We start from the raw sequence: 11,041 nt of genomic DNA, 5'->3' as shown, positions 1-11,041 counted from the left end.
TATTAGAACATATGTCACAACACTCCCCCTTGAATGTGCAAATACTCAAGTAGATGGCGCATCAGATCTTCAGGCAAATGTAGAAGTAGTTGATGAAGTCATCTCGTATAGTCAACACAAGTAGCGAATACGAGTCTCAAAACAAATGGAAGAATGCATGGGTAGTAAAACTCACAAAACCTCGCTATGTCAAAACCCAAGGTAGGACCCATAGTCAAATGAAAAAAAAGTGATAAGTTGCATTAAGTCAAAGCTATACGTCTTTGGCATACAAGTAAGATGTACACAAGGGTATGCCAAACCCAGGATAGGTGCCTCGTCAAAACCTAATCAAATAGCAAAAATCCAGTGGGAAAAATACTCTTAATCGTAGGAAAAATAGTACATTAAGGTCAAGTGAGTATACTTCTAGATAATCCACCTGATTTTGATAATACTTCCAAATGAAGCTACAAACATCGTGATCGGATGATATTTATATATATTTTTACTTCGAATTCACTCGTCTTTTCTTAGTTAGTTCCTTATATTTTTGAGCTATTTACGTTATTTTTGTGTTTATAGGATTTGTTATGCAAAGAAAATAAAAATAGAACAAGTGAAATTTTATGTAATAAATTCGTCAAAACTGTCTGTGTAGATCAGCTTTTAAATAAAATTAAAAAAATATATATATATAATAATAATAACAAGTCATGATGATGTTTGAAACATCATCATGATTCATGTTTTGTAGAAGAAGAAAGGAACGGCAAAGAAGAAAAGAAAAAGAAAGAAAAGAAAAAGAAAGGAAAAGGAAAAGAAGGAAAAGGAAAAGAAGAAAAAAAAAATATAAACAAGCAGAAAAAGGGAGAGAGAAGCAGCAAGCAGACAGCTGCCTTGCGGCAGCAGAAAGAGGATAGAGAGAAGTGGGAGCGGGAAAAGTCAGTGGAAAGCAGGAGAGACAGCTGGGAGCGCAGTAGGCGCAGAGAATGTGGTGGACAGCAACAGAAAAAATAAAATAGAAAAAAAAGAAATGAGGAGGAGGTCAGGAGCATGAGGATATAGACGGGATTGGCAGAAGAGAGAAAGGGGCGGTCTTGGGGGGGAATTAAGGAAAAGGGGGAGCTGCCCTTTGGGCAGCTCGAGAAGGGAGTCAGCGAGAACTAGAGAGAGGAGAGCTGCCAGTGTGCAGCGTGACAAGAAACGCAGGAGAGTGCTGCCATTGGGCAGCTTGAGAGGAAGTGAGGGCAGGTCAGCGAATGGGATTCAGCGCCAGGTGTGAAGAAGGGAAGAACGCTGCCCTTGCAGCTTGAGGAAGGGAAGACACAGTGTGGGCACGAACGCAGCAGATCCTCTTTCGGTTTAATTTTTCCAAACTTCTCTTTTATTTCTGTTTTTAATAATGTGTAATTAAATTTATGTTGGTTAGAGGTTAATTCAAAGCCATGATTTATATTTGTAATATGAATTGATTACCTTCGGTTGTGATTTCATAAGTTGTGATTTCAATTTACTTATCCGTTCGTATAAAAACTGATTTGTGTATGTTGGTTGAGAGTGCACGCTTAATTTACATGCATGAATTTGATGCTAGAATATAAGTGAATTTCACCTAATCGTTATGAACTTATTTTCACAAGTAGTAAAGGTTGCTAGTCACAATCACGTTAAGTAAATTCTTGGCAAGAGTATCATGCTTTTCATAGTTACTAATGCCTCGTCAATGCTTATAGTTTTCACAAAGTTTAATGATCTTTGATTGTATCTCTATTGTGCTTTTCACGTAGGGGACTTTTGAAGAATGTTTTGAATTGTTGTATGCGTTTTCCCGTCCAATTCAATAACTTAAGGAAAACTTGAAGATTAAAAAAGTGCTGTTCACGGTTAATCTGGAGTATTGAAATTCACAATTTATTGAAAGAACAACTGAAAATCAATTTAGGTTGCTTATGTGTCATGTGTGGAGAAGAACCCTCTAGCTAGTCCGTCATTTATCATTTTACCTTAATTTTATGTTTTTGTCAATTCTGTAATTTATTTAAGTTTAATTTACTTCTCGTCAAACCAAACACCCATCCATTATTAAATTATATTATTTAGTTAGTTTTCTTTATTGTTAGTCTTTTAATTTAATTTCCGTCCATTTCAGTTCCTAGTGTTTAATTTAATTGTTTTCATTATTTTGAGTCATTTTAAGTGTGTTTCGAGTTATTAGAGTTTTTCGCCTATTTTTGTGTCCTTGAGTCTTATTTAATATTTTTAAATTAATTTAGAATAGATTAGCAATCCCTTCTAATCCCCGGCCTAGAACGATACCCTACTTACATCTATACTACAATTGTCAAAAGAGGGTTTAATTTGTGTGTTAACTTATTTTACACATCAAATTTTGGCGCCGTTGCCGGGGATTAGCAACTTTGCTAATCCTTTTATTTTTGTTTTTGTTTATGTTTATATTGGTGTTTGTGTATTTTACTTTTGATATTTGATTTATTTTTCTTTCTTTGATTTTAGGTTCAAATGGAGCCGAGGGAAATTTAAAGGAAAGATGCGTCCGGCTAAAGACGTTAAATCAAGCGCTTCTTGGGAGGCAACCCAAGCATTCAACGAAGGGAGACTTTGGAATCACTAACCCAATTAGCTTTGCATTCTTCCACCCTTATCTTTACTGCTTTCATTTTGTTTTGTTTAGTTAGTTGCGTTATTTGGTTGATTTCTGTGAGTTTGTGTTATTTAGTTTAAGTGTGAGGGAAGGTTAACCAAAGTCTCTTTACATTAATTTACATATATAAAAATAAAAAAAATAAAAAATAAAATAAAAAAAGATAAAATTTAAAATTAATGAAAAAAAAATACATAAAAAAAAAATTTTAAAAAAAAATTAAAAAAAAATTAAAAAAAAAATTAATTAAAAAAAATTAAAAATTAAAAAAAAAAAAAAGTACAAATATTTTACAATGTTGTAAACTAATAGTATTCATTGGTCGGGTGGTGCTTCAGTAGTAGGTGGTGCTTCAGCAGTCGGCGGGGCCACAGAAGGAGGAGGCAGCAGAGGTTGATCAGTTGGAGCTTCACTACGCGGTGCCGCTCCAGAAGACGAAGGCAGATGTTGTTGGAACAAACCCACAAACCTCCGATGATCAAGTAAAATTTGACCATCGGTGTCCTGCATCTGGTCAATCTTCCTCTTCATGCTGGTGGCATAGCTGTGTGCGAGCTTGTGCAATTCCTTATTCTCATGCTTAAGCCCTTTAATCTCTTGTTTAAGACTCTGTATTTCAGCCACCAACGACTCAACATGACGGGTTCGAGCATATAGGCGTTGGGCCATGTTGGATACAGAACCCGCACACTGCACGCTAAGGGCCAGAGACTCCTTAACCGCCAATTCATCAGACCGTCTAGCAAGTAGTCTGTTATCTTTAGGAGTGACAAGGTTCCGGGCCACCACCGCAGCTGTCATATCGTTCTTCATCACCGAAGCCCCAACGGTAAGGGGACCAGTAGGGGATATGAAGGAAGGGCGCCATATGTTGTCTGGTGAAGGTGGAGCTGCCTCTTCACGAATGTTCAAGTCAAAACGTCGATCAGAAGGGCCTGCCATTTTCTGAAGGTGTTGAGAAAGAAAGATCGGACAAATTAAGATTTCGGAAGTGCAAGAAGGGAGTGTTTACTGGAGGGATAAGTGTGTTGTGGAGCAAGATTAACGCCTCTATAAAAAGGAAGAAATCAAAGAGGCGCTCCTCAGAAATTGAAGAGGCGTCCTCTCACAAATCGAAGAGTCGGGGCTCCTTTCTCAAAAGCCGGATTCTTTTCTGAAAAGAGGAGTCTCCTTTCTCAAAAGTCGGATTCTTTTCTCAAAATAGGCGTTTCATTTCTTAAAAATTGGGCTTGCTCAGAAACCACGAGCCGAATCCTGGATTTCGAAGGATCACTTTGTCCAGACGTGTCGTCACTCGTCACATGCAACCGGTAACTTTGCGGAAATTACGGGCAGCTTTGTCAGAAAGCGCGTAATTTGTATTATTCATCCATCCACCGGCTGCCGACAATGAGTGAGAGAACAGTTCCGGTTGTGAAGAAAAGCCCTATAAGTATCTACCTTCGCCTTCCACAGCAAAGACACACCCTCTCCGCACTTCTTCATCTCCGAAAATGCATTCCCAAAGAATCCTCCTAAGTTACTCTGTGTTCCTCATTCCTTGGGATACTCCTGAAAACAACCCATTCAAAGCAAAAGTATTTCATATCATGAAGGTTGAAAGCAAGAGTATCTCATATCATGCTTTCTCCCTGTCCTTTCTCCAGCCAGCACTTGCTCTCGAGTACTCATCATCTTGTGTTTCCTCTTCGTCTCTTACGTATAAGGGAAGTGAAGATGATACCTCGAAGCATGTGGAGACAACGTGCTGATTCATCCTCAGCTAGGGACAAGGAGAAAGAGAGCAAGAGGTGGGCACTTGGAAAGATTGAAGAAAGAAACAGACCAATACCTCTACCTCGTGCCTGCCCGCCATGCAGAGGAAACAAGCAGAGAAGAATGCAGCTTGCGCAATCATCCCAGCGGAAGGAGTCTGAGATGAAGAACAAGAGAAGCTGCCACATCTGCTTGGAGAACAAATAAGGAACTGCAACATTCCCAAAGAGCAAAGCCTTGCAGTACAATAGCATAAAATCATCACTTGCAAGTGAAAAGCTAAGTGTCACCCTGTTCAAGAGGAAAGCTGTGGAAAGTCAACAAGCACGACCAATGATTACTTATTAGTTTTATTCATTATCTTTTATCGTAATTTTCAATTTTTCGTTTGCAATTTTTTTTTAATTAATTTTCTTGCGTTACTTAACTGAATTATTTCTTTTCTTTGCAGGAACTTTTGGTTATTTCCACCCTTGAAGTTGATTGCAGAATTTTAGCTTGGGGGGTCATCGCTTGATTTTACTGCAAATTAGGGAAGTTTTCAGTCCAATTGTTTTATTGTGTTTCTTACTATTTATTTATTTTATTTTTTGCATTATAGTGTTTTCTGACATTGGGGACAATGTCAAGTTTAAGTGTGGGGGTAGAAATCTCTAGAATTTCATTTTGTTTCTGTGTTGTTAGTTTTTGTTTTCTTAAAAAAAAAAAAAAAAAAAAAAAAAAAAAATCGGAAAATTTAAAAAAAAATCCAAAAATATTGTCTTGTTTCCCTTATTGTTTTGAATTAGATTTTTTGTTAGTTTCCCTACCCAATGATATAATTGGATCAAATTTGAACCATGATCATCAAGAACTTAGTTAACATGTATTTTGTGAAATTCCTAATTCTCTTGTTAGTTTTGTACATGTTTGACCATCTTTGAAAAACCAAATGCACATAGCCTTGTTAATGTGAAACTAAAGTATGAATTAAAGCTTCATATGTGAATTTAGTGACCATATATAATTCCTATGTGAGTTTTTGAGCCTATTGAAAGTGTGTGCATTTTTCATACACTCCTATTCTTTCATGTGTGATGAACTTATGTGAGATACATCTCTAGAACTTGCGTAACGATCTTTCGAAATGTTTGTCATTGATTGCATGAACTTGGAAATGATAGAGGCATTAGGTTTACCACTATGGCCCAAATAACCATGTTTCCCAAAGAAAAATGATATCATTAGATTGCCAATTTGAGCCATGTATGTTGAGCCTTTTATTTCTTATCACCAGATATGTCTACCCTTATACCTGAAACATTTTTCCTTACCCTTTCCAAGCAAGCTAGTGAGCAATGTGAGATTGTTTTATGAGAAACGTTTGTGAAGTACTGTGAAGATGTTTAGCAAAAGATTAAGTGTGGGGGTATTTCATGTTTGTATTAAAATAAAAAATAAAAAAAAAATAAAAAGAGAGAAAAGAAAAAGAAAAAGAAAGATTGTGTACGAAGAACAAAAAAAAAAAAAGGAAGAAAAAAAAAAGAAAATAAAAAGTTTTTTTTAAAAGTTTCAGTTTAAGGGTATGGTTGGAGGTGCTAGAAGAATCGCTGGAAAAATTGAGTTCTTATAAATCTAAACAAAAGAATTGCTTGCAATATAGCTTGGAACTTGTGTTTTCCTATTCTTTCATTTCAATAACCCTATCCCTAAGCCTCATTACATCCAATAAAAGTCCTCTTGATTTAAGTTTTGCAATTATGACTGTGGAGAAGTGATCTTTATGCAAGCTTATGGTAGAAATTTCACATTTGTTTATTTGAGCGAAACACATTAAAACTAAACACATGTGTGATTGAGTGCATATCCCGTGAGAAGGTCACTAGTTTGCATATGATGATTTTAAAAATAAAAACTTGAAATTGCATTAGCATGGCTATCTCACACACTACACTTCAAGGATGATTTGAAGACTACTGCTAATATTTGAATAAGGAAGATGAACTTGGATTAGTTCCTTGATGCTAGCTATGGTTCTTGATGATTTGTTTTCTTAAATGAAATTCTATGAGGGTCAGATAGGGAGAAACTAATGTTTTTCTTGTTACTTCTTGTTCTTGTTTTCTTTGTTTTGCTCGAGGACTAGCAAAAGTTAAGTGTGTGGGTATTTGATCGGATGATATTTATATATATTTTTACTTCGAATTCACTCGTCTTTTCTTAGTTAGTTCCTTATATTTTTGAGCTATTTACGTTATTTTTGTGTTTATAGGATTTGTTATGCAAAGAAAATAAAAATAGAACAAGTGAAATTTTATGTAATAAATTCGTCAAAACTGTCTGTGTAGATCAGCTTTTAAATAAAATTAAAAAAAAATATATATATAATAATAATAACAAGTCATGATGATGTTTGAAACATCATCATGATTCATGTTTTGTAGAAGAAGAAAGGAACGGCAAAGAAGAAAAGAAAAAGAAAGAAAAGAAAAAGAAAGGAAAAGGAAAAGAAGGAAAAGGAAAAGAAGAAAAAAATAATATAAACAAGCAGAAAAAGGGAGAGAGAAGCAGCAAGCAGACAGCTGCCTTGCGGCAGCAGAAAGAGGATAGAGAGAAGTGGGAGCGGGAAAAGTCAGTGGAAAGCAGGAGAGACAGCTGGGAGCGCAGTAGGCGCAGAGAATGTGGTGGACAGCAACAGAAAAAATAAAATAGAAAAAAAAAAGAAATGAGGAGGAGGTCAGGAGCATGAGGATATAGACGGGATTGGCAGAAGAGAGAAAGGGGCGGTCTTGGGGGGGAATTAAGGAAAAGGGGGAGCTGCCCTTTGGGCAGCTCGAGAAGGGAGTCAGCGAGAGCTAGAGAGAGGAGAGCTGCCAGTGTGCAGCGTGACAAGAAACGCAGGAGAGTGCTGCCATTGGGCAGCTTGAGAGGAAGTGAGGGCAGGTCAGCGAATGGGATTCAGCGCCAGGTGTGAAGAAGGGAAGAACGCTGCCCTTGCAGCTTGAGGAAGGGAAGACACAGTGTGGGCACGAACGCAGCAGATCCTCTTTCGGTTTAATTTTTCCAAACTTCTCTTTTATTTCTGTTTTTAATAATGTGTAATTAAATTTATGTTGGTTAGAGGTTAATTCAAAGCCATGATTTATATTTGTAATATGAATTGATTACCTTCGGTTGTGATTTCATAAATTGTGATTTCAATTTACTTATCCGTTCGTATAAAAACTGATTTGTGTATGTTGGTTGAGAGTGCACGCTTAATTTACATGCATGAATTTGATGCTAGAATATAAGTGAATTTCACCTAATCATTATGAACTTATTTTCACAAGTAGTAAAGGTTGCTAGTCACAATCACGTTAAGTAAATTCTTGGCAAGAGTATCATGCTTTTCATAGTTACTAATGCCTCGTCAATGCTTATAGTTTTCACAAAGTTTAATGATCTTTGATTGTATCTCTATTGTGCTTTTCACGTATAGGACTTTTGAAGAATGTTTTGAATTGTTGTATGCGTTTTCCCGTCCAATTCAATAACTTAAGGAAAACTTGAAGATTAAAAAAGTGCTGTTCACGGTTAATCTGGAGTATTGAAATTCACAATTTATTGAAAGAACAACTGAAAATCAATTTAGGTTGCTTATGTGTCATGTGTGGAGAAGAACCCTCTAGCTAGTCCGTCATTTATCATTTTACCTTAATTTTATGTTTTTGTCAATTCTGTAATTTATTTAAGTTTAATTTACTTCTCGTCAAACCAAACACCCATCCATTATTAAATTATATTATTTAGTTAGTTTTCTTTATTGTTAGTCTTTTAATTTAATTTCCGTCCATTTCAGTTCCTAGTGTTTAATTTAATTGTTTTCATTATTTTGAGTCATTTTAAGTGTGTTTCGAGTTATTAGAGTTTTTCGCCTATTTTTGTGTCCTTGAGTCTTATTTAATATTTTTAAATTAATTTAGAATAGATTAGCAATCCCTTCTAATCCCCGGCCTAGAACGATACCCTACTTACATCTATACTACAATTGTCAAAAGAGGGTTTAATTTGTGTGTTAACTTATTTTACACATCACATCGCAAATGAGAAAGTTAAGCATACTAATTCCTTGGACAAGCTTCTGGAAGGTAGACTTTGGCAGTGACGTTGTAGAGGTCGGCAAAGTTGTCTAAGATCGGACTACTTGACTTCAATCTTCTGATGCTTATGCTGATGTAGACATAATATGCTTGGCGTTGGGATGTGTCATGATCTGGTTGAGACATATGGTGTTGTCTTCATGAATCGTTATTGGGACTCAACGATGGATGAAAATCGCAGGGAGTTTGAATATGCTTAACAAGAATTCTTGACCATATCTCTCACGTGATGAGATACAGTGAGTCTTTGGAACGATTCAAAGGTTTCGCAACAAAGGTCTATATCGGACCTCCAAGATATTGCGGTATTCCTTAATAGTAAAGACATAACCATTCGGGAACGTACCTTGTGTGGTCAGACAGATGGTTTGATTCAGTGAATCCCACAAGGTAGTCATCATTCCGAAGATCAAGGGGGTGTGATCTATTCTGAGATGCATAAGGATAGATAAGCCTAATTCTATAGTAACGGGAAAAAAAAACAAATCTTTAACACCAAATTTGGTGGTGGTGTGTAGGTGCAGTGCTACTTTATGCCAAAAGATTATTAGCACATAAGACGTTTAATCTAGTGCATTGAGCTAAGTACAACAAATGTCAATTGTACTTAGATATGGTTGCCTCACGTTCCAATATGAAAACCTATGCTCTATATCCTTCGTAAATGTCTCATTTGCATCTAGCGTATAGACAATCAAGGTATACTGGGACGTAACACCTTCTGGGTCTAGTTTGAGTGGTGGACCAGAATACCACCAGAACTAGCTCGAAACTTTAGGTCAAGGTAATGTCGAGTTTTCCCAAGATTATTCATCTTAAAGTCCGCCCTTAGGTGTGAGTCAGTTTTCTCAACTTTAGCAATTTCGGATTTTGTACACACAGGGGCATATATCCCTAATTAATCAAGTATTCACTTAGTTGGGTATCCTACATCCACCCGGATAACTCTGCATCCGCAAAGAAGGCCTCATTAGAACCAAGAGGGTGTTCTTATGGTCTAGAACTATTTGAATTAGTACATGTATGTCCTTTGGATACTCCATGTAGATTTGGTATCAGGATCCCAAAAGATACTACAGGCACGTTTGTAATGCTGCATCAATCACAGGGCATATGAGAGAAGCCTTGCACCATTGATGTGATATATAAAAGCACACAAATTAAACCATATTTTTTACAATTGTAGTATGGATAAATAGGGATCGTTCTAGGCAGGAGATTAGGAGGGACTGCTAATCGACTCAAATTAGACTTAATTACACTTACCTAGACTCTTATGACTCAAAACTAACTCAAACTACTCAAAACTACACAAAACAAACAAATTGACTCAAAACTAATACTAAGGATGACTTTGGATGAAAATTGAACTAAAAAGACTCAAAACATTAAAAAGACACCAATTGGACAGATTCTAACTAAAATACACGAAATATAAAGGGGGGGAGTGGTTTTGATGAATTTAAAACTAAAACTAAGTTACTTGTGGAAAGCAAACTAATTGCTACGAATTTAGGGTGTTTTAAGAGGTGAATGGCTAGCTAAAAGGTCCTTCTCCACACATGACACATGCATACAAATCGATTTCCAGTTATTCTTTCTATAAACCATGAATGACAACGCCTCAAATTAACCGTGAACAGCACTAATTAACCCTTAGATTTTCCTAAGTTCATTGAATTGGACTCAGTGTCGCAACCAAATTATTCTTATCAAGTTCCCTACACGAATAGCATGATAGAGATACATATCAAAGATCATTAAGTTCTATGAAAATCATAAGCATTGACAAGGCATTCATAACTATGAACAGCATGATACTCCTGCCAAGAATTCATTTAACACGATCACGACCAGTGACCTCCACTACTTGTAAATATAAGTTCATAACTATTAGGTGAAACTCCTTTATATTTTAGCATCAAATTCATGCATGCAAACCAAGTGTGCACCCTTAATCAACATACAAGAGTAAGTTCTAAATTAAACGGTTAAGCAAATTGCATTCACGATTCATGGAATAATAACTTAAAGTAATCAATTCATATGCAATATATGTTCATGGCTTTGAATTCGCCTCTAGCCAAAACGAGTTTAGTTCCTCATGTTCGTACTTAAACAAAGATAACTTAAATTAAACATTGAAAACAAAAGATATAAAACACCTAGGAACGTTCCAGCAATCCAAGCTTGAATGGCAGGGCATGGCAAAGGGTCTCCTCTCCTTTCTCCTTGCAAGGTTGCGGCACTAGAGGGATTTCTGTGTATGATGGATGTGTGGTGCAATTTTGTGGTGAGAGATGGGTGACTTATGAATGTTGCGGCATTATGTATTTATAGGGAGAAGGGAAGGCACGGCAAAGGCTGAGAAGGAAGGGAATTAGGACTCCAAATCAACAAGGAAAAAGGACACTTCTCATCAGATTCCAGGGAGGAAAAGGAGTAGTCTTTGCAATAGGAAACATAGCTTCTAGAAGGGCTAGGTGCAACACACTTTTAGGGATAAGGTTTAGCTTCTAAA

The 11,041-nt window shown here is 36.4% G+C and overlaps 1 long non-coding RNA gene across 1 annotated transcript; it reads left to right on the top strand.

Annotated features, from left to right (window-relative positions):
• The first annotated feature begins 466 nt into the window (after positions 1-466).
• On the top strand, positions 467-7,567 carry LOC126606359 (uncharacterized). The gene is made up of 2 exons (XR_007617191.1): positions 467-908; positions 7,034-7,567. It is a non-coding gene; the product is annotated as an uncharacterized LOC126606359 (long non-coding RNA).
• The last annotated feature ends 3,474 nt before the right edge of the window (positions 7,568-11,041 follow it).

This window comes from Malus sylvestris, chromosome 16 (genome assembly GCF_916048215.2).
Source record: "Malus sylvestris chromosome 16, drMalSylv7.2, whole genome shotgun sequence".
NCBI lineage: Eukaryota > Viridiplantae > Streptophyta > Magnoliopsida > Rosales > Rosaceae > Malus > Malus sylvestris.
The sequence above is the reverse complement of the archived record's forward strand: the minus strand, read 5'-3'. Positions and strand labels throughout refer to the sequence as shown.